Raw genomic sequence first — 22906 nt, forward strand, 5'->3', positions numbered from 1 at the left:
CCCTCATTTTCTTGTCACAAAATCCATCATTTGCCCTGGCTACACTAAGTCTGCCATTTAGTCATTTCATGCCCAATCCTGTGTGGGCTACAGTAGCATGAATTTTATTTTTCTAGAAAAAGGTAACGAGAGAAAATGTGGCATTCATTTCCATCCCCAGGATCAGAGATCTCGAGAGCTCTAACTTCATCTTGTCAGCTGCTCGATGCACAGTGCACCATGGGATTCTCTGTGGTCACCCTATGGGTCCTGGGAGGACGTGTGGCAGAGAAATGGGGACGGTTCTCCTGAGTCATTTCTCATCTCACTGGAATGACAGCCCCAGCAAACCCACAAAGCTTGTCCTGGGAAGGCAGACACACACTGTGGGTTATTAATTCCTTCTCTCCCAGCCCCTACCTGGCCTCCCTCTTCCCTGGGCTGGTTTGTGATGTGGGGGCTGGGACTCTGCAGTCCACATTTCTGCTTTGCTGGCTGGAGCCCTATTAGCTTCTAGAAGGGACTGCAGGGCTGGAGGAAGAAGGAGGGACTTGCTCCTTCCTGTCTCTTTCTATGAGGATTTGTCCACCAACACTTCACTGCTGTGGCAGTGCCATCCCGTGACAGTAGCTCAATGCAGATTGCAGATTTTTCAACCTTTGTAGAACCACTCTCTCCCACATCAGAAACAGCAGTGTCAGTCAAGCCTTATCCTTAGAGATCCGGATTTTAATTTTATGGGACACCTCCTCCAAGCATCTAAGTTTAAATAACGTCAACCTCTTCCCTTTGACTGCCCAGCACCAGCTTTGGCAGCAGTTTATGCAAGCTGCTACTTCCTTCTGCCTTTTTAGTTACTGTGCTAACATCATTTTGCCTAATTAACAATCCTTTGTACCAGGGTACTGAGAAAGAAAAGAGCAGCGCCTGCCATGTGGGAGCTGGCCTGGCCTGTCATTAGCCTCACTGGTGCTATGAGCCCACCTGGTACTCACAGTTGTGCCTTGGTGTTCTATTGAGCATAAACACTTGCAAAGAACATCAACATAAGACTAAGCAACTCTTGTGATCATGATGGAACCAGGCAAAGACAAGACCACTCCACAGTCATGTCTAATTGGAGACGAAGCATAAACATTGCCTGAACCACAAAACACCAAATATTCCTTTTTCCATGTAGTATGAGTGAATGCTGCTTCTTAATTGGTAAGAGTTATTGAAATGACTCCACTCATAGAATTGTCCCCGCCTTTTAATAGCATCAAATACAGAGTGTATTGCATTTGAACTATGCCCCAAATCACCTAACCAAGGACCCAGTTCTAGAATAAATCTTTCTAATAAGCTCTCAGAAAGAGGTGTGCCCTCCCCTTCACTGCAAAGAGAAGAAACCCGACTTGTTCAACTATTGGTGTGTTCCTGGCAGTGATGTGTGGATGGAGGACACGGACAGAAATAGAGAGTCACCAAGATGCAGCTGCAGAAGTCACTGCCTTGGACTGGGACATTCCACTCGGTAGTTGGGCCCCCATCTCAGACCTCTTGCGTCTCTACTTATTCAATGTGCCACCTGCACTTCACTGGAAGGTAAATTCAAGTTGAACTGTGCCAACTGTTCATTGAAGCCCATCAGCACCAGATTAATTTTGTCTGACTACGAATAAGGCCACTTGGGATTTTGGTGGTTTTTTTTTTGTATGTGTGTGATCAGATTTGTACTGTTCCTTGGTGAACTTGTTTTTTTCCAGCCTTCTAACTGCTGCTCCTATGATATTTCTTCTTCTCTGGTTTTTTAAGTGTTGGTTGCCTAAAAGACAAAAGTATATAGAGAGAAAACGGACATACTAATAGGTCCAAAAGTCCACCTTTGAGCCAGCCATAGGGGCTGAAGACTTCAGGAGCACTTCGCAGACCAGTGTCCTTTGACAATGACTCAAATTTTGCCCTGAGTCATCTTTTCAAAACCTTATAAAGACTTTACCCTCAATCTTATCTTCATGTTGCCAAGAATTGCTTTGTTTGCTTTCATCTGCCTGGAATTAAAAGGTTTTGCCCAACCCCTGATGGGTGACGACTGGTGTTTGGCCAACGTCTGGGGATAAAGAAGTCACCCAAGTCCTTCCAGGCTGTTCCAGTTTCCATGGAGTATTCACAATATAACCCTGTATCTCTTCCAGGCAAAACACTTGCCTCCTTTATAGTTTCTCACTGCAAAACAAACTGAACACTTAGCTCTGTAACTGGTACAATTTTAACATAGACAATTAGGAACTGCAGTGGTCACTTCTGGGAGCTTTTGAGATAAGATTATTCGAGTGATGCTGATAATGGGGAAGCTCTGCATGTATGAAAGCAGAGAGTATATGGGAAATCTCTGTACCTTCTTCACAATTCTTTTGTGAATCTTAAACTGCTCTAAAAAAAAGTAGTCTTTAAAAATTGTTAAGCAAGAAAAAAATCATTCATTTTAGAGTTACCCTAAAATAAAACTTAAAGAAACCCCATGAGGGGATTCTTTGCTTTATTTGTCTAAAAAAGAGATTGTTTCCTTTAATGTGGGAGACATCTTCTCCTTCATTTCCATCCTTAGGGGATTAAGTGCTGGCTGGAATTTTATCACATGGATTTATAAAACTGTCATGCCTATACTATGTCAAAACCAGCTATATGCCACTCTCCTTATTGTGTACATTTTAAAAACTTTTTCCCCCACATTTAAACTTTTGCCCTATCCTTGCAGAGAGAACTTAGTTAGCTTTTACAGTGATCATTGAATGTTTGTCTAGAGATGACTCCCTTTAATTTTTTTTGTTTCATTCTCTTTTCCCCTCTCTTGAGAAACTTTAGATTCACTGATCATAAAAACCATTCAGTTATGTGTGCACTCTAGGAAAGAGTCAAAATTACCTAAAACAAAAAGTTATTAAACGTGTTTCTTTTTGTGGACTATAAATTTTATTACATAAAGCCCTTGTTAATGTAACCACAAGATAAGAAAAGTTTTAGTTTCAAGATATAAGACTTTTGGCACGATTCAGCGGCATTAAAATCAGTTTAGTCTATGAAAATAAAGTTGGCACAATAATTTGGGTTGTTCAAAAACAGTTAGATTTTTTCTTCAACTTCCCTAAATTTTCTACATTGGTTTTATGAGTTAAATAAGTACCCACTCTTGCCCTAGCTGGTTTGGCTCACTGGATAGAGCGTCGGCCTGGGGACTGAAGAGTCCCAGGTTCAATTCCAGTCAAGGGCATGTACCTTGGTTGCGGACATCCCCAGGAGGGGGTGTGCAGGAGGCAGCTGATGGATGTTTCTCACTTATCGATGTTTCTAACTCTCTATCCCTCTCCCTTCCTCTCTGTAAAAAATCAATAAATATATTTTTAAAAAATAAATAAGTACCCACTCTTGCTACAAATTGTTTAAAATTAAAAAGTACATATAGAGAATTACTTTCAACTAAATAAAAAATATAGTAGATGTTTAAAAGGTTTAATTTTGTGAATTTCTTATAATGCTATTTAAAAATTACAAAAGTTTAATGTTATTTACTTGTAACTTTTAATTTCTCAACTAATTTTTACCTTAAATTTAATGACTCCTTGCACATTTTCTTGAAAAGAAAAAAATAGAAAATGTAGGTTACTAAAAATATCAATTAACCATAATTTCCTAAAATGTCAATAGATTAACAAACTATGCAAATATTCTGGAATAATTCATATATATGAATTTTCACCTTCTCAAAATAAATATTTATGAAAAAATATTTTTTTTCTGTCCTCTTGTTTTCACTTATGTCTAGAGAAAAATACTCTGATTAAATGTAATGAGTAATATAAAATGGCTAATTATATGCGGTACAACAATTTCAGAGAAATAAAAATATGTACACAAGATAATGGATATAATTTGGGCTTCATTTTAAATTATTACAGTTCATTAGATTGTAAATAAATATAATATAGTCTTATTTAATATACTGATATGTTAATTGTTTTAAGTTAGTTATATAAAAGTTAATTATCTTAAGCTAATGTATTTAAAAGTTTTAAATCATTTATTATACATTTTATAACTTTGTACATATAAACGCATTCATATATAGGTATAGTAATAAATGTCTCCTACAAATGTATATATAAGTAGTGTACCAAAGAAGTAAAATCAGAATTTTGGCCTTGTTATATAGAATGAGAAATATATTTTATGCCCAGATTTGTAGAGGTTTTCTTATGTCACCAAATTACTCCATTAACTATTCTCAGTTCTTTAGGACATACTTTTAAATCATATTTTCAAAGCCTAATTTTTAAGTTCCTAATAATCATTGTGCATTTAGTTTTAACTGTAAATAGTTCCTGCTTTGGATACATATGACATATCTTGTGGTCTCTTCTATTAACTATTCTTGATTTGCTTTTCCCAAATTTTGGTTCTAAATTTTAAATAACAAATGATGAAAATGTCTTTTATGCCTAAATTCACTTCATGTTTCCTAAACTGTCCATTAAGTAACAAAACAATTTCCTTTTCGATCTATTTTTTAAACCCACACAAACAATAGGATAATAAATATATATATATGTCTAAAATTTGCTAAATATTAGTTAAATTAATGTGTTTATTTAACACAATTTTAAAGGTAATATAAAAAAAAGTTCAACTGCCTATTTAATTATACCTAAAGTAATTAACCTACTGCTTTTGTAATAAGCCAGAATGTATCCGTAGAGTAATTCAAAGAGATAATTGTTCACTATCAAAGAATAGCTCCTGTCTTGGGGGAAAAAGAACTGAAAAAAATGAAGATGTTTATTACAGAAAGATAATATTTGGTTCTCTTAGATGGCTAACTGGTAGCATCTAATGATTGAAAATTGAGTTTTTAAATATGCTGCATGATATTAGCCACAATATGAGAAATAGGCAGGCATATTTAACCTGGGAGACTTTATAATAACTTCTGAAGGTGTTTACACCATATGTTCTACTTGCAAAAGGCATAGGCCTAATGAAATGGTAAAGCTGGGAGCCTGGGAGCTACCAAACTTCCAAAGCCCTTTGGCCACCTCCAGTGAACTACAGACAAGTGCCTCCCTGAAATGGGATATGAAAAGATTCTGATAATTGTCTGTTTACAGTGGGGCCTTGACCTACGAGTGTCCCGACTAACGAGTTTTTTGAGATACCAGCTGTCTCTTGGCCGATTTTTTGCATTGAGTTGATAGAGTAATTTGAGTTAACGAGCTCCTTAACGAGCTCGTTCTAGGAACGAATTAAACTCGTAAGTCAAGTCTGTATTTTCAGAGTGTAGAGGATTTTTCTTACTGGAGAGTTATGGCTCTAACTCTCTCTCTCTCTCTCTCTCTCTCTCTCTCTCTCTCTCTCTCTCTCACACACACACACACACACACACACACACACACACACCACACACAATTACTCAATTTTGTTTTTCAACCCTGGGGAAGTCCAACTTGAGTCTAGTGACAGTAATTTTATTGACATTGCTGTTAAGGAATTATGAAAAGTTCTACCTTTTACCTATAAATTTCATTGTGCCCATCTTCAGTCTTCAGGAAAAGTAGAACCAGGCTAGATAAAAACATATATAATTTGCCCCAGCTGGTGTGGCTCAGTGGTTCAGCTTCGATCTATGAACCAGGTTTGATTCCTGGTCAGGGCTGCAAACTCCAGTAGGGAGCATGCAGGAGGTAATCAGTGATTCTCATCATTGCTGTTTCTATCTCTCTCTCCTTCTCCTTTCCTCTCTGAAATCAATAAACCATACATATATTTTTTAAAAACATAATTTTGTAAAATACTTTCTAATACTTTAAAAATATGATTTACTTATCACTTTACCTGCATTATGTTATACTGTACACATAAACACACACACTCGCTCTTCTGTAGCCCCTTATACCCAATATGTAATTCCTTTCCCAAACTCCTACACATACATATACACACACCACGCACATACACAAACACACACACAATTATGCTCACACGCACATATACTCATTCCTCCCTTAACTGCACTGACAAACACACGTAGAAGCACTCACCCCCACCCATCACAAACCCAACACACACACACACACACACACACACACACTCTAATACATACATACTTACCTCTCCCCAATGAAACCCCTACACACAAACACACATACTCAGTCACTCTAACATGTCCTCGGCAAACATTTACACATATAGACATATTCTCATACACCCTCCTCACAACCAAGCACCCAACACAACCTTATACATACATGCTTACATATACAACTCTTTCCCTACCCATCTCTACCACCACACAGATGCTCATGTTCACATATAGATTCACCCTTCCACATCCCTACCCCTATGAAACTACATAATCTCTCACATGCAAATACGTATTTCTACTAACCTCAGCATGACACACATCCACATGTTCACACCCACACATATATTCACTACTTCTCAACACCAGTCTAACATACACACAATAAAGACTCATACCCCCTCTAAACACATACCAACAAACCATCCTTACCACCGTCCCTACATATACACAAACACACATAACACTCACCCCTCCACAGGTCCTCATCACAAGCACACCTTAGATGCAGGGATAGAAACATTACCAATATGTGCTGCTAATAACCTCATGGTTATCTCGGAATGGTTCCTCTGTCAGAGCAGTAGTGTATGAAATGGAGTTCTCATGCTGCCCGCCCTGAATTTCTGAGAGAGAGAAAATGTTCTAGCATGTGCCTCTTTCTAAAGAACTCCCCAGCAGAAATCACTGCCCCTCATTTTCTTGTCACAAAATCAATCATTTGCCCTGGCTACACTAAGTCTGCCATTTAGTCATTTCATGCCCAATCCTGTGTGGGCTACAGTAGCATGAATTTTATTTTTCTAGAAAAAGGTAACGAGAGAAAATGTGGCATTCATTTCCATCCCCAGGATCAGAGATCTTGAGAGCTCTAACTTCATCTTGTCAGCTGCTCGATGCACAGTGCACCATGGGATTCTCTGTGGTCACCCTATGGGTCCTGGGAGGACGTGTGGCAGAGAAATGGGGACGGTTCTCCTGAGTCATTTCTCATCTCACTGGAATGACAGCCCCAGCAAACCCACAAAGCTTGTCCTGGGAAGGCAGACACACACTGTGGGTTATTAATTCCTTCTCTCCCAGCCCCTACCTGGCCTCCCTCTTCCCTGGGCTGGTTTGTGATGTGGGGGCTGGGACTCTGCAGTCCACATTTCTGCTTTGCTGGCTGGAGCCCTATTAGCCTCTAGAAGGGACTGCAGGGCTGGAGGAAGAAGGAGGGACTTGCTCCTTCCTGTCTCTTTCTATGAGGATTTGTCCACCAACACTTCACTGCTGTGGCAGTGCCATCCCGTGAGAGAAGCTCAATGCAGATTGCAGATTTTTCAATCCTGTACAACCCCTTCATTACTCTCCCCTCAGAAACACCAGAACCAGGCATCCTCCTAGATCTGTGTTTACCTCCATGGACACCCTCCTCTGAGGTGTTAAGTTTTCAGAATTCCAACCTCTCTTTTTCCTTTCGCTAGCTCCAGAGGTGGATGCTGTTTCCTGCAGTTTCCATCCACTTCTCTGATTGCTCAGTGTTTTCTTTTTCACTGTTTAGTGTCTTCCTTAACAATGTTAAACCTCGTTAACAATTCTTTGTACAGAATGAAAGTACAACAGGTAACATCATTTTGTTCAATGTCATTTCATTATAATGTTGATGACATGCAGTAGGAACTTAACTCTTGTTTATATCAATTAGCCAGTGGTAAAATTGGTTTTTCTTAGATGACATTTCACTTAAAGTTACAGAACTTATGGACAATGTTAAGTGAGAACTTAGATTATTGGTAAGGTTTCTGCCCCCTCACTGGACCCTGACTGATACAGAATCTCGAGAGCACTCAGCCTTTACCATACAACAGGTTTTCGGAAAACAGCTAAACCATCCAACTGCTACAAAATCCCACTGAGCACTCAAACAGGTGAATTTCCCTTTTTCTCACCAAAGTCAACATCCTCCACAAAGTCATGAGACTTTAGCATCCGGTGATATACAAAAAAATGAAAAATGATGTGTATAATTCTGGGACTTTGTGCCAGCCAGTCCCTACCTGATATTCCCATGCCCACAGGAGACAACCTGTCTTCAATAAGGACATGCTGAATGGTGGTACTCGGAGCCTCCTGGAGCTGAGGCTGTCCCCCACCTCCTACTGACAGACCCATTCCCTGTTCCCGAGCTTCATCTCCAGTGCTGGGTTACCTCCACCTCGGCTTAGGGCCCCAATCCCCTTGCCGGCTTCCTTTCTTGGAGAGCCGGAGCCTGGTCCTTCCACTTGTTCAGGCTCTGCTTCAATCTCAATCAACTCCCCTGGAAAGCAAGTTGCAACCCCGAGAGATTCCTGCTGTCAAAACTCCACCCTCTGCCTGAGTCCTCTGGATGCAACGGTAGTCCAACTCTTCACATAAATGTGCTAAATCCTGAGACATTGAAGACACTGATCCTCCAGCTGGGTCAATCCTTCCAGGGCCCTCAGGTCTCTGCTTATGCCCCTGACTTTCCCTGCTCAAAGCTAGAGTCCCAGCAAGTCTGCCAACTAGAGACACACAGTTTATGACAATACATTCTCTTGCTCAGTTTCCCCTTTAAACCAAAGACTCTATTAAGAGGCACTGAAACCTGCAATGTGTGGCCATGGAAAAATAATCCAGGTATGGTCCATGTTATTTCAAGGTTATTTCCAGGGAATATGATATGACTCTCTGGCAAGATTTTAACAGAGTTGACTGGAGGACTTCTAGGCATGAACAAACATTGAATGAGGAGACATTGCCCCAGGAATAGACCCATTCCCAAGCAGAACCTACTGATAACTGAGAAACAATACTCAGATCACACAAAGGATGTGATCAACAGTGCTCTTCAACCCATACTTCTCAGCTCCAAGAGAGAGCCAATACTATGATCATCTCACCTTCCTTCCAATGTCCCCAAAGCCCTTGAGGTCAGGGCTTGGAATGCACACTAACATCTGCCTCACATTTCTTTTTTGTTTCCTTATAATCTAATGTGTCATGCCACCTGTTCTGGACTTTTCTGGATCACAGCCATGCCCATGTATTTGCATAGTGTCTGTATCTGCTTTCTCACTAATAGGGTAGAGTTAAGTAGTCACCACAGAGACCGTGTGACCCTCAAAGCCAAGCATAATCACTATCTGGCTTTTATAGAAAAAAAGTCTGCTGGCTCCTATTTATAAACACTTTGGGATATATATTAACTATGTGAGGAGATGAATGTGTTAACTAACTTGATTGTGGTAATCATTTCACAATCTATATGTATGTCAAATCATCAGATTGCATGCCTTAAATATATATCATTTTTACCTCAATAAAGCTGGGGTGTGGGGGGACCAGGAATTACTTATTAATGTCACTAAAGATCTATTGTTATCTATTTTAGGTTCATGGTGAAGGATGTATAAAGCCAAAGCCTTAACAACAGCTGATCACACCGGAAGTCCTGAAAATTAATTACTTGTCATTATTATTTACTAGCAATCAGAGACTGAACTACATATACACTGCTAGAGTGCTGTTAAGAACTCTAACGTGTGTTATTTCTTATACTCTTCACAGTCAGAACACATATTAGTTATTGCATGACTGGCATAGAGCCCAAGATTGTGTGTTTTTAACAAGTTCCCAGGTGATGCTGCTGGTTTTCAGGCCATACTGAATAGCAAGGCAGTATATCGTACTGTACTGTGTTGAACAGATTTAACAGGAAAACATTCCATCTTTCTATCTAGATCAAAGCCTGAATGAAAAAAATCAGTGACCTGCCATGGCCAGCTAGCTCAGTTAGTTGGAGCATCGTCCCAAACCCAAAAGGTTGTGGGTTCATTCCCAGTCAGGGAACATACCTAGGTTGTGGGTTTGATGGCAAGTCAGGTCGGGGTGCATCTCTCCTCCCCTCTCCTCCCCTCCCCTCCCCTCCTCTCCTCTTTTCTTTCTTTTCTCCTTCTCCTTCTCCTTCTCCTTCTCCTTCTCCTTCTCCTTCTCCTTCTCCTTCTCCTTCTCCTTCTCCTTCTCCTTCTCCTTCTCCTCCTCCTCCTCCTCCTCCTCCTCCTCCTCCTCCTCCTCCTCCTCCTCCTCCTCCTCCTCCTCCTTCTTCTTCTTCTTCTTCTTCTTCTTCTTCTTCTTCTTCTCTCTCTCTCTCTCTCTCTCTCTCTCTCTCTCTCTCTCTCTCTCTCTCCCCCTCCCTCCCTCCCTCCCTCCCTCTCCTTTCCTCTCCCACTAAAATCAATAAAAAAAAAAACATATCCTCAGATAAGGATAAAAAAAATCAGTGACCAGAGTTGGAAGGGACAATTTCATAATAGGAGCAGTAAAAATAGCTGAATTTACTAACATGTTATTATGTGTGCTTGATATGAATTGTCTCCCTTTATCCTCACAACCACCTCAGGAGATAAATGTAATTTTAACTGCATTTTACAACAAAAGAAACTGAGGCACAGAGCAGTTAGGTAACTTACCCAATGTTATACAAATAATAAGTAGAAATGTTGAAATTCAACTTTCAACCTATATAATACAGTCTCTGTTCATAATCATTAGACTCTAGTGCACCTTATTGCATGTGTTCTGTTACATAACAGTGATGATTGCTGGCCCCATCTGTGAGTGGGTGTCCGCCTCTGTCTTTGCCAGACACTCCCACCTGCACTCGCTAAAAGCTGGCTCCTCCACAAGGCCTGATCATGGCATGACATTTATTAGTAACATTGGCCCACTATCCAATGGGCTGGAATCAGCGTTGCTCTCATTGACATAATATCAAGTGTAGCATATGGGCTCTACCTCACATAAGCTCCGCCTCATGTTGAAACAGTCTATACAACAAGCTCCCATATTGTTCCCTTCTGTCCAACTCTCCAATGTTACATTGGCAACAAAATCCTACCCTGAATCATACCCTTCTTGGGTGGGTTCCTGACACCTCACCAATTACTTGTTCCTGAGAGTTGAATAATCCCAAAGACTCCCTGACTCTGACTGCCAAGTCGTCTGGAACCACAATTGCCTCTCATACCAAACATCTTGTACTCACAGCTGTGCGAATTACAGCTATAGGATTAGAATATCGTTATCTACCATGAAACTAGACCGTCTAAGATAAACATCTCTTTAGACTCTGCACATCAGAAAGGCTGGCTGTCTTTTGGAGTCATCCTCCATACCCAAGCCAGTTTCCCTCACCTCCATCTCCCTTTCTCTCACCTGCTCCCGCTCCCCACTGGCCCATCCCTGAGGACCTCAATCTGTCTGAGTTAGGACATGCAAGCCTCAAAATTTTTCCTAGGTTTTAACTCGTGGCTGCCATCCATGAAACTTGTGCCATTCCAAGAAGAGAATATTCATATCAAAGTCAGACAGTGTAGAGAATACCACTTGATGATCTCCTTGAGTGATCTTTAAATAGCCACATACACATTAATTCATTTTCTGCCAGACTTCACTGGGGTTGCAATCTTTTTCAGCAAATTGAGACAGACTCCATAATGAGAACAATACTAAATCAAACACCATTTCAGCAAAAAATGAAAAATCAAAAGCAATAATATTTCTGAAGTAATGGCTACGTTGAAAAGAGTGAATGCCATCAAATTCATCTATTTTCCTGTCAAGTGCTATAATGAGACTGACCAAAAAACAAGTTGCCAAATTAATCCACCCTTAAAGACTGTTGCCTCTCTCCCATCAATTTTCTACTCCTATCATTTAGGAATATCAATAAACTCCCCAAGAGAAGCTTTGGGAGTTGTTAACACTGTTATTTGTGTTTCTCTTTCCCTACAATGATTCTTACTAAAGACTTAAGTCACCTGCTATCTCCCTCAGTAGTAATGCACACTGCAAAGAACTGAACATAAGCCCTTGCCCTAAATCCTCCATTTGAATAGTTTTATCAACTACAAGCAGTGTCAGAGCCCCCAAGGAAGGCATTACAAACTTCTGTCGCACCGGATTGCCTTTTTTATCCCAGATTATCACCACTGAATATGTTTATTGGGAATGGTTTCCGTTTCTTACCTTCCTCATGTTTCCCAAGCCTATTGTTAATCGCCCTTGAGTGTAGTCAGGAAATCTGTTTGAGTTTGCTTCATGGAACTCAAGAGTTAGCTGTGTGACCTTGGAAAAAATAACAAAATATTTGTGCCTTGGTTTTCTCATTTGGAAACTGTGTTGCTTTTAGAGGGGGAAATTGGGTGATGAAATTAAATGCCATGTAAGGAGGCAAAGTACTTAGAAACTTAAGAGTCATAGAGTTCCATGTATTATTTATTTTTACAATTGATTGAGATATAATTCACATACCATGCAATTAATGCATTTAAAGGGAACAAGTCAATGGTTTTTAGTATATTTACAGTTTTGAAACAATCACCACCGTTTAAGAACATTTACCCAAAAAGAAACTCTATAGCTGTCACTACCCATTACTCCTCCCACTTTATTCCCAAGTCTGCTTCACATCCCACTCCCATCCTCAGCCCTAGGAAACCACTAATCTACTTTCTCTGTGTATATTTGCCTATTTTGGACATTTCATATACATGGAATAATAAAATAGTGGTCTTTTGCGATTGGCTTCTTTAACTCCATATGATGTGTTCAAGGATGATCTATGTTATAGCATTTATCAATCCTTCATTCCTTTCTATTGCTGAATCACAGTCCATTTCATGGATATAACACATTTTATTTATCCATTCATCAATTGATGGAAATTTAGGTTATTTTCACTTTTTGACTACTATTGTTACTGCTGTTGTTTACCTCTATGTACAAGTCTTTGTGTGAACACATTTTTATTTCTCTTGGGTATATTCCTAAGAATGGAATTGCTAAGTCATATGGTAACTTTATTTACTTATTTATTTCTATAGTAACTTTATGTTTAACCTTTTGAAAATCTGTCAAAATGTTTTCCAAGGGACTGCACTAATAATACAGTCCTACCAACAATGTACAATGATTTAAATTTCTCTGTCATACCCTCACCAACACCTATTGTCTGCCTTTTTTATTATAGCCATCCTAGTTGATATGAAATAGTATCTCATTGTGAGGTGTTTTCATTATGCTTAAAACTGATAATTTTGAGCATGCTTTCTTTCCTGTGGATTAGTTGCATTTTTTTAGAATTCATTTTAATTTACCTTTAGTGCTTTTGAGTGCATTATTTATATGGCTTTTTAGTGGTTGCTCCAGGCATCACATTATATAACCATAACTTATCACAGTCTACTGGTATCATTATTATACAGTTTGATGAAATACAGATACTTTACCTTTTTATGTCCCTTTTTCCTTCCCCAATTATAATTGTTTTAACTATTACCTCTCACTATTTAAAACTAGAACAGACATTGTTATAATTTTGCTTCAATTGTCTATTTAGAAAAGTCAAGAAGAGAAGGATACTCTGTTATATTTACCCATATTTTGCTTATTGTTTTCTTTCCTCCTTTCTGATTTTGCAAAGTTCCTTCTTTTTTCATTTCCTTTCTATTTATAGAATATACTTTAGTCATTGTCTTAGGTTAGGTCTGCTAGCAATAAATTCTCATTTCCCTTCATTTGACAATATCTTGATCTTATCTTCATTTCTGATGGTATTTTCTCAGGATACAGAATTCTGGTTGATCATATTTTTTATGCAGCATTTGAAAAATATTATGCTACTTCCTTCTGGCATCCATGATTTCTCATGAGAAATCTGCTAAAATTTGAACTGGTATTCCCCTATACATAATGTGTAATTTTCTCTATTTGCTTTCAAGTGTTTTTCATTGTCTTCACAATACAGAAGTTTGATTATGATATGTCTTGGCATGGATTTATTTCGGTTTATTGTGTTTGGAGTTTACTAATTTTCTTGAAGCTGTAGGCTTACACCTCTCATGAATTTGGGAATTTTCAGTCCTTATTTTGAATATTTGTTCATACTCATCTTCTTTCTCCTCTTTTGGAACCCTAATGACATGAATATTAGAGTTTTTATTATTATCTACAGATCCCGCAGGCTGTTATATTTTAGTCTATTTTCTCTCTGTTGTTAATATTTGTTAATTTCTAATGTCCCATCTTCAAGTTCACTGCTTCATTCCTCTCTCATCTCCATTCTTTCACTGAGCCCATGCAGGGAGATTATTTTATTATATTTCTCAGTTCTAAAATTTCTACTTGGTTCTACTTTATATCTTCTACTTCTTGCTAACACTTTTTGTCTCATTTGTTTCTAGTATGTGTATAATTGATCACTGACACCTTTTTTTTATAATCCTTGCCTTTAAATCCTTTTCAGATAACTCCACTATCTGTTTTTTATCAGTGTTGTAACCTATTAATTTCTTTCTCATTATTCCTGAATCTTGGTATGATGAGTGATTTTCAATTCTTAGATATTTTTTATATTATGGACTTTGAATATTGTTTAAATCTATTTCAGGTCTCCACTGACCCTATGCGTTGTGGGAAGTCAGGCCCTGCCTCATTACTGCCAGGCAAGTGTGGAAGTCCAAGCTCCCCATTCAAACCTAAGATACACTGTGGAGAAGTAAGATATGCCTCGTTACTGCTAGGTGAGGACAGAAGTCCAGACTCCCCTTATGGTTGCTACTGACATGATAGAGAGGAATTGGAGAGAGCACCTCATTACCTCTGGGTAGTGTTGAAAATAGATTCTTGGAGACTTGGGCTCCTTGGACATCACCCCAGTGGGGCGAGATAGAAATATCTCATTACCAATGGATGAGAGTGGAAATATAGGCTCCACATTTGGCTTTTGCTGATAGGGCTAGGAGAGGTGCACTGGATTTTGTTTGTTTGTTTGTTTGTTTGTTTGTTTGTTTGTCTGTTTGTTTTCTGTAATGTGTGAGTAGGGCAGTTATTATCAAAAAGTTTTCTTTCGTGCAAGGCTGATCCTTTCCTGGCCTATGGCTTAAAATAACAGGTTTTCATTATATCCTAGTTCTGCTCTAAAGGATGAATACCCTTGCCCTAACAGGTTTGGCTCAATGGATGAAGCGTTGGCCTGAGGACTGAAAGTTCCCATGTTTGATTCCAGTTGGGGGCATGTACCTTGGTTGTAGGGCACATCCCCAGTAGGGGGTGTGCAGGAGGCAGCTGATCAATGTTTCTCTCTCTTCGATGTTTCTAACTCTCTATCCCTCTCCCTTCCTCTCTGTAAAAAATCAATAAAATATATATATTTTTAAAAAGGATGAATACCCTTTATCATAAATTTCTGTGGCCCGTGACTCCACACTGTGGAAGGCTCTTCCTTGTTCTCTATCTTCCAAGGCCACATTTGAAGTGGTACTAAGAAGTAAGCCCTCCTTGGAGACTACAATTTTCACAACCCATTTCTTGCTGGTACATCTTCCCAACAAATGGTGCTGAGACAACTGGATATCTGCATGCTAAAGAATGAATTTGGGCATCCACCCTACAGAGGATACAAAAATTAACTCAAAATGGATCTTAGATCTACAGTAGTGCTCCTTCTCTGTGGGATATATATTCCAAGACACACACCCCCCTCCTTGGATGCCCGAAACAACAGATAGTGCCGAACACTATATATACTATGTTTCTTCCCGATACATACATACCTATGATAAAGTTTAATTTCCAACTTGGGCACAGTAAGATATTAACAACAACAACAAAAAGAACAGGTTTTTATTAGGGCTTTGCTTTTGGCCATGCCTGTGGGTACTTCTGAGTTGCAAGCTCCTCCAGCACCCAATCCTGGATAATGTAAGGTAGGCAAAAAAGGAAACCCAGATACCTCACCATTTTGTCATTCCTCAAGTTCCAAAGTCCTTCGCTGGTCTGCCTTCTCTGCAGGTTTTATAGTCTCCTTGTTTGCTTTCGATATGGAATAAATAAGCAGGAGGAATAGGGGGAAATTTGCCTACACCATCTTGTCCAGAATTAGAAATCTCTCCTTTTCGCTTCTTTTAAATAATAATTATTATTTTCTTTATTTTATTTTTCCATCACTATTTATCTCCCCATACCCTCTTCCACCTCTACTCACTACTCACCTCCAAAATCACCACACATTTGTCTGTGTCCGTGAGTTCTTTCTCTTTTCACTTAAAAAAAAGAAATGTGTCCACTAAAATTGCATTATGCTTCTATTGGACAGAGCTTCTGTAGACCTTAGATTTCTCACTTGCAAATGAGAGGGTTAAGAATAGATGCTCTCCAGTCTGTCCTTTCCATCTCTATAATCCCATGATTCTAAGGATTATTGTTTGGCTTCTGTATATAATGCAAATGATGTAGATAATACCGTTGTTCTTTCCACTTACCTACATCGTAGCTATCAGAAATGAAATAGTCCTAAAAAGCCCTTCAAATGCCTCAAAATAGAGCCACGGGATAATTGAAGGTTATTATTTTTAAATAAATGCCAATATGTTAAAATTTCCATAGGAAGTAGCTGGTAAGCAAGAATTTCTCCAAAGGAGCTTATTGCAGGTGCTAATCAGCTCACAGTATTTTTTTACTATTTGTGCTGAAAGGAGAATTAATTACTTCAATAGCTTTACTTCTTCATATACCTAAATAATGCATCTCCCACTCTGTGAAGAATAAACTAAATTTGATAGAGAAAGGTTTAATGGGTAGCTAAAAATAGCACTGTAATCTCCTTGAAAGAACTCCCAGTACTTCTTCCCCCTCCTTCTAGAAAGACTTTCCTTTTCTGAAACTATTAATGAATGGTTCTTGTTTCCTTGTGATTCTCTCCCTCATCCTATCCTCCTACATATTTTGGGTTTGTTTTTCCATCCACATATTTTGAAAGTTCATTTTCTTCCAATATTCGTGATAATTAATCTTGAAATCCATTGACTCCTTCACAGAACAATCCTAGCAACTTGGCCATGAAATCCTGATTTACTAGAAGCCTTGTTTAAAAATTAAGACAGTGCCTTTCAGCTTTTGGTACAAGATATAAAGTTCTGTCTCCATTATACAAAGTTCCCCAGTGATTCAGTTGTCTCATCCCAATTGCTTCCCTTGTAATATGTGTTCCTCTGTTATTCAACAAAAAAAAGGCCCTCCTGAAAGTCATTGGTGATTTCCTTCTTCCAAATTCAGTATTCTACGTACCAGCCCTTCTCAACATGTTCTTTGCCCTTATTTCATATTAGAAAACTTTCTTCTGATTCTATTAAATATTTCTTGTTTCTTCACTTGGTTCCCTGTCCTTCTCTTCTCATTATCTAATAATATGAATTTGCTAATCCTGTAAGCTATTCTTCAACCTGTCTTTTGGTATTCTACTTCTTGGAAAGAATATCCATTCTCAGTTTCAACTACAGCTTCTATGCTGATTATGTTCATATCTCTACTCCTTATCTCCTCATCTGAACTATAGTCCAAAATCTCCAGTCTTACTTAACATTTCCATTGGAACCACACCACAAACTGGATATGTCTGAAACCAAACACTTCTTGCCTTCTCAATGACTTCCAGTCCAATTTTTTTTTGTAAAATGGCTCTGAGATTCTTTGCTTCAGTGACTCTCTAATTCATAAACTTAAGTTAACTCTGATTTAACACTTCTTTAATTCCATCTCTATAATCAGGCACCAAATCCAGCATGTTTTCCTCTGTAAACAGGAGTGGAGAGGAGTGGGAAAGGCCAGGGAGCTGATTGATTAAACTTGTGTTTAAATTCAGCTTACTTATTTACCACTAGCTCTAGAGGGAGGGGGGCGTCCCTCAGCCCAGCCTGCTCCCTCTTGCAGTCCAGGACCCCTTGGGGGATGTCCACCTGCTGGCTTAGGCCCTAAGCTGGCAGTCAGACATCCCTCTCGCCGCCTGGGGCTCTCACAGTCCAGGACCCCTCACTCCTTACTGCCCACCTGCAGCGGAGGTGGGAGAGGCTCCCGCCACCACCATTGCACTCACCAGCTGTGAGCCTAGCTTCTGGCTGAGTGGCACGCCCTCTGTGGGAGCACACTGACCACCAGGGGACAGCTCCTGCACTGAGTGTCTGCCCCCTGGTGGTCAGTGCATGCCATAGTGACTGGTCATTCAGCTGTTGGGTCAATTTGCATATTAAGGTTTTATTATATAGGAGGATAGCTTTGCATGAACTTGGATATATTATGTAACATCAATGAGTGTCAGTGTTCTCACATGAAGAAGAAAAATACATGGAGTTGCTGTGATGATTAAATGAGATACATAAATGAAATAATTTGATAATTGCATTTTAAATGTATGTATTTTTTAAAATTTATTGTTAAAAATATTACAGATGTCCCACATTTCCCACCGTTACCCACCTCCACCCATCCCCCTCTGGCCATCATCACACTGTTGTCTGTGTCCATGGGCTATGCATCTGCATATGTTCTTTGGCTAATCTCTTCCACTTTTTTCATCCACTCCTCCCCTCCCACTCCCCTCTGACCTCTGTCAGTCTGTTCCATATATCCATGCCTCTGGTTCGATTTTGTTTGTCAGTTTACATTGTTTATTAGATTCCACATATAAGTGAGATCATATCCTATTTGTCTTTCTGTGTCTGGCTTATTTCGTTTAGCATAATAATCTCCAAGTCCATCGATGCTGTCCCAAAGGGTAAGAGTTCCTTCTTTTATACAGCTGCATAGTATTCTATTATGTAAATGTACCACAGCTTTTTTATCCACTCATCCATTGATGGGCACTTGGACTGTTTTCAGATCTTGGTTATTGTAAATAACATTGCAGTGAACATAGTGCTGCATATATTCTTTCTGATTGGTGTTTCAGAATTCTTAAAATATATTCCCAGAATTGGGATCACTGGGTCAAAAGGCAGTTCCATTTTTAATTTTTTAAGGAAACTCCATACTGTTTTCCACAGTGGCTGCACCAGTCTGCATTCCCACCAACAGTGCATAAGGGTTGCCTTTTCTCCAAATCCTTGCCAGTACTTATTGTTTGATGATTTATTGATGGTAGCCATTCTGACAGGTGTGCAGTGGTACCTCATTATGGTTTTAATTGGAATCTTTCTGATGATTAGTGATGTTGAATATCTTTCATATTCTCTTTTGGTCTATTCGGGTCCTTTGGCCATTTTTAAGTGTATTGTTTATCTTCCTGGTGTTTAGTTGTGTAAGTCCTTTACATATTTTGGAAATTAACCCCTTATCAGATGCCTCATTGGCAAATACGTTCTCCTATTCAGTGGGTTCCCTTTTCATTTTGTTGATGGTTTCCTTTGCTGTGCAGAAGCTTTTAGTTTATACAGTCCCATTTGTTTCTTTTTTTCCTTTGTTTCTCTTGCCCTAGGAGACATATCAGCAAAAATATTGCTCCAAGATATGTCTGAGATTATACTGCCTATGGTTTCTTCTAGGGTTTTTATGGTTTTGCGACTTATAGTTAAGTCTTTTATTCGTTTTGAATTTATTCTTGTGTATATAGTAGGACTAAGAAAATGTTTGTTGTTACTTGGCTCCCTTCTCTTCCTAGCTGTTCCTTTCTCTGAATTACCACTGCCACGGTGTTCAAATCTCTCAGTCTAATGTACTTAAAATACCACAAACACAGCTCCCATCCTATACCTCACTGCATCCTGCTTTCTTCCTATGGACCTGCTTCCTTAATTAATACCAACAGTGTCATTTGACTTCTTCACTCTAAGTTCACTCCCTTTCTTTGGAAAATTTAAATGCAATTTCTTTGATTGTCTATATGGTTCCTGACAGTTCCCTTTTCCTTTCCCCTGACCTAAACTATCTTTCTCCAGTTCCCCTTTTCTCTATAACCTGCATCATTTATCCCAGTCCTTCAGGCTGTCTTCATCTGTTTCCCAAGGTCACATTGGTTTCTTACCCTGAAACTTCAACATCCTCTTATCTCTAATTTCAGACCTCCTAGTGACAGATAAAACCTATATCCCTTATAGGTCTTTGCCTCTATTCTCCAGCCTCCAATACTTCACTCTAACCCTTCTTGCCTGCCATCATCATTACTATCTAATAACATGCTGAATTGTATGCAATTACTAATGTGCTAGATGAGTGCTTATAATGCCTTTGATTTCACTTACCAATAATATTTCAAAACCTAATCTGGCTACTGGTATTAGTTTTACTTTTTCTGTTCTAGTAAAGATCTTTAAAAAACCATTTAAAATCCTCATTGTATTTTTAAAAGGATATTTTACAAAAATAGAAGAGCACAATGTTAGAATAAAATAATTTAAGTTGAATAAAATTTTTTAAAAAAACCTTTTATTATCCTTATTCTTTTTATTTTGGTGTAGACTAGAGAGGAAACTCTCAGAGAAATTCTTAGACAGTCATTTGGGGACCTCCATAATTGTCTCTGTATAACTATTGTTTCTAAAACACGGGTAATTGGGACTTAAAGAGTTCCTACTATTAACCAAGTAGTGTAACTGTGAGTTTGTGTCTGTGTGTATGAGATAGGTATTACTATGTCAGTCTACAGATAGCAGCGCCAAGGCATAAGAAGCTCAAAACTTGCTCCAAAAAAAAAACCACAACCCAAGTGTAAATTGGGAAATTACATGAGAAATTACATCAAGCATACCTAATAGGAAGGATATTCTACAAAATACCTGACCATTACTCCTCAAAACTGACAAGGCCATGAAAAATAAGGAAAGGCTGAAAAACTGTCACAAATCATGCATGACCACTAAAGGCAATGCGATGTCCAAGACTAGATCCTGTAACAGGAAAAATACATTAACATAAAACTGGTGTTATGAAGTCTGGAGATTAGTTAATATTAATATACCAGTGTGTGTTTCTTATATTGGATAAATGTGCCATAGTAGTGTGAGATAAGATTGGAGGAAACAAACTGGTTCAAGAGAATATGGGAACCCCTTGTACAATCTGGGTAACTTTTCCATAAGTCTAAAATTCTTCCACACAAAGAGTTTAATTAAAATATTGAGTAGAGGTTCTACTGGCAAGTTCATTTGGAAACTTTGGAGTAAATAATGCCCAATTGAGTTTCTCAATTCCTGTAAATATCAGAGTTTTCTGAGATACCTAATATGCATCCTGTCTAATAAAAGACAAAAAGGGTAATTGACCGTACCTTTGCTACACTTCCCATCGGCTAATCAGGGTGATATGCAAATTAACCGCCAACTAAGATGACGGCCGGCAGCAATGCAGCTGAATCGAGCAGGAGGCTTGCTTGCTTCAGTGATGGAGGAAGCCAAGGTTCCCCGCCTGCCACGGCCCATCTCTGAGCTCTTAAAGCAACAAAGTTTCAATTATAGAAGCTAAACAAACCCCAGATACCTGCTTTCAGCAGGCCATGGCCACGGAGCTGGAGCCGGTTCTCAGCTCCAGTGACAGCAACAAAGTTTCAATTATAGAAGGTAAATAAATCCCAGAATTTTAAAAAAAAAAAGAAAAAAAGGAGAGGCTGGGAGCTTCAGTCGCCGGCCAGGCTGAAAACGGCCCTCAGCCCCTCACCCAGACTGGCCAGGCACCCCAGTGGGGACCCCCACCCTAAAGGGGGTGTGACCAGCCTGAAAACAGCCATCAGCCCCTCATTCAGGCTGGCCAGGCACGCAAGTGGGACCCCCATCCTGAAGGGGGTGTGACCAGCTGCAAACAGCCATCAGCCCCAAATCCAGGCTGTCCAGGCACCCCAGCAGGACCCTCACCCTGATCTGGGACACCCTTCAGGGCAATCCAGCCAGCCCCCACCGTGCACCAGGCCTCTATCCTATATACTAAAAGGGTAATATGCAAACTGACCCTAACAGCAGAGAGACTGGGAATGACTGGTCACTATGACACACACTGACCACCAGGGGGCAGATGCTCAATGCAGGAGCTGCCCCCTGGTGGTCAGTGCGCTCCCACATGGGGGAGCTCTGCTCAGCCACAAGCCAGGCTGATGGCTGCCAGTACAGTGGTGGTGGTGGGAACCTCTCCCGCCTCCTCAGCAGCACTAATGATGTCTGATTGCAGCTTAGGTCTGCTCCCCGCTGGCAAGTGGACATCCCCCGGGGGCTGCTGGGCTGCCAGAGGGATGTCTGATTGCAAGTTTAGGCTCAAGCCAGCAGGTGGTCATCCCCCAAGGGGTCCCAGACTGAGAGAGGGCACAGGCCGGGCTGAGGGACCCCCCCACAACCCCCACCCCAGTGCAAAAATTTTTGCGCACCGGGCCTCTACTTGTGACTATAAGAGATATAGGATGTTATATTTACCAACATATTTGGCAAGCTACCTATTCTTTCTTTAGAAAGTACTTTTCCAGAAAAATACTGACATGGAGAGGGTTTTTCAAAGTGTTGCACCAACTTTAACCCAATATCTGATTGGGTTCAAATTTTAATCAGCAACTTTTGATAAGAGAGAAAAAGTACATGAATATGTACCTGGCAAAAGACTTAAAACTAGAAGATACTAGGATGAAGGAGAGAATCAGCATTAAGGTTATATTAATGGGCGGCTGCAATTGACCACAGGGTGACTATAAATGATAAACATAAAGCCTACTTTTAGTTAAATAAAGAAATGAAAAATCAATCATGTAAGAACAGGATGAGGAAGAATGGACTCAAATGCCAATCATGTTCCAGTGAGGGGCTTTGTGTGTTGACTTCTTAGGTAGAATGAGTACAACTGTCATGCTCAGTAACGAATACATATAAAGTTAAGACCATTTCTGCTGATTTGTGTAGTTCTATGTGCCATATCACAAAAGCTCCTCAATGAATCATTCCCAATGGAGAAGGAACAGGATGATGTGTATCATGAAAACCATGACATATCTAGAAATATTTTAGA

General features: G+C 39.5%; 1 long non-coding RNA gene across 1 annotated transcript in view; it reads right to left on the minus strand.

Annotated features, from left to right (window-relative positions):
• The window catches only part of LOC308511258, an 808460-nt gene that overhangs the window by 438710 nt on the left and 346844 nt on the right, over positions 1-22906 (minus strand). The gene's annotated exons all lie outside the window — the stretch shown is intronic.

The sequence above is a fragment of the Myotis nattereri genome, assembly GCF_964212035.1.
Source record: "Myotis nattereri genome assembly, chromosome: X".
Taxonomy (NCBI): Eukaryota; Metazoa; Chordata; class Mammalia; order Chiroptera; family Vespertilionidae; genus Myotis; species Myotis nattereri.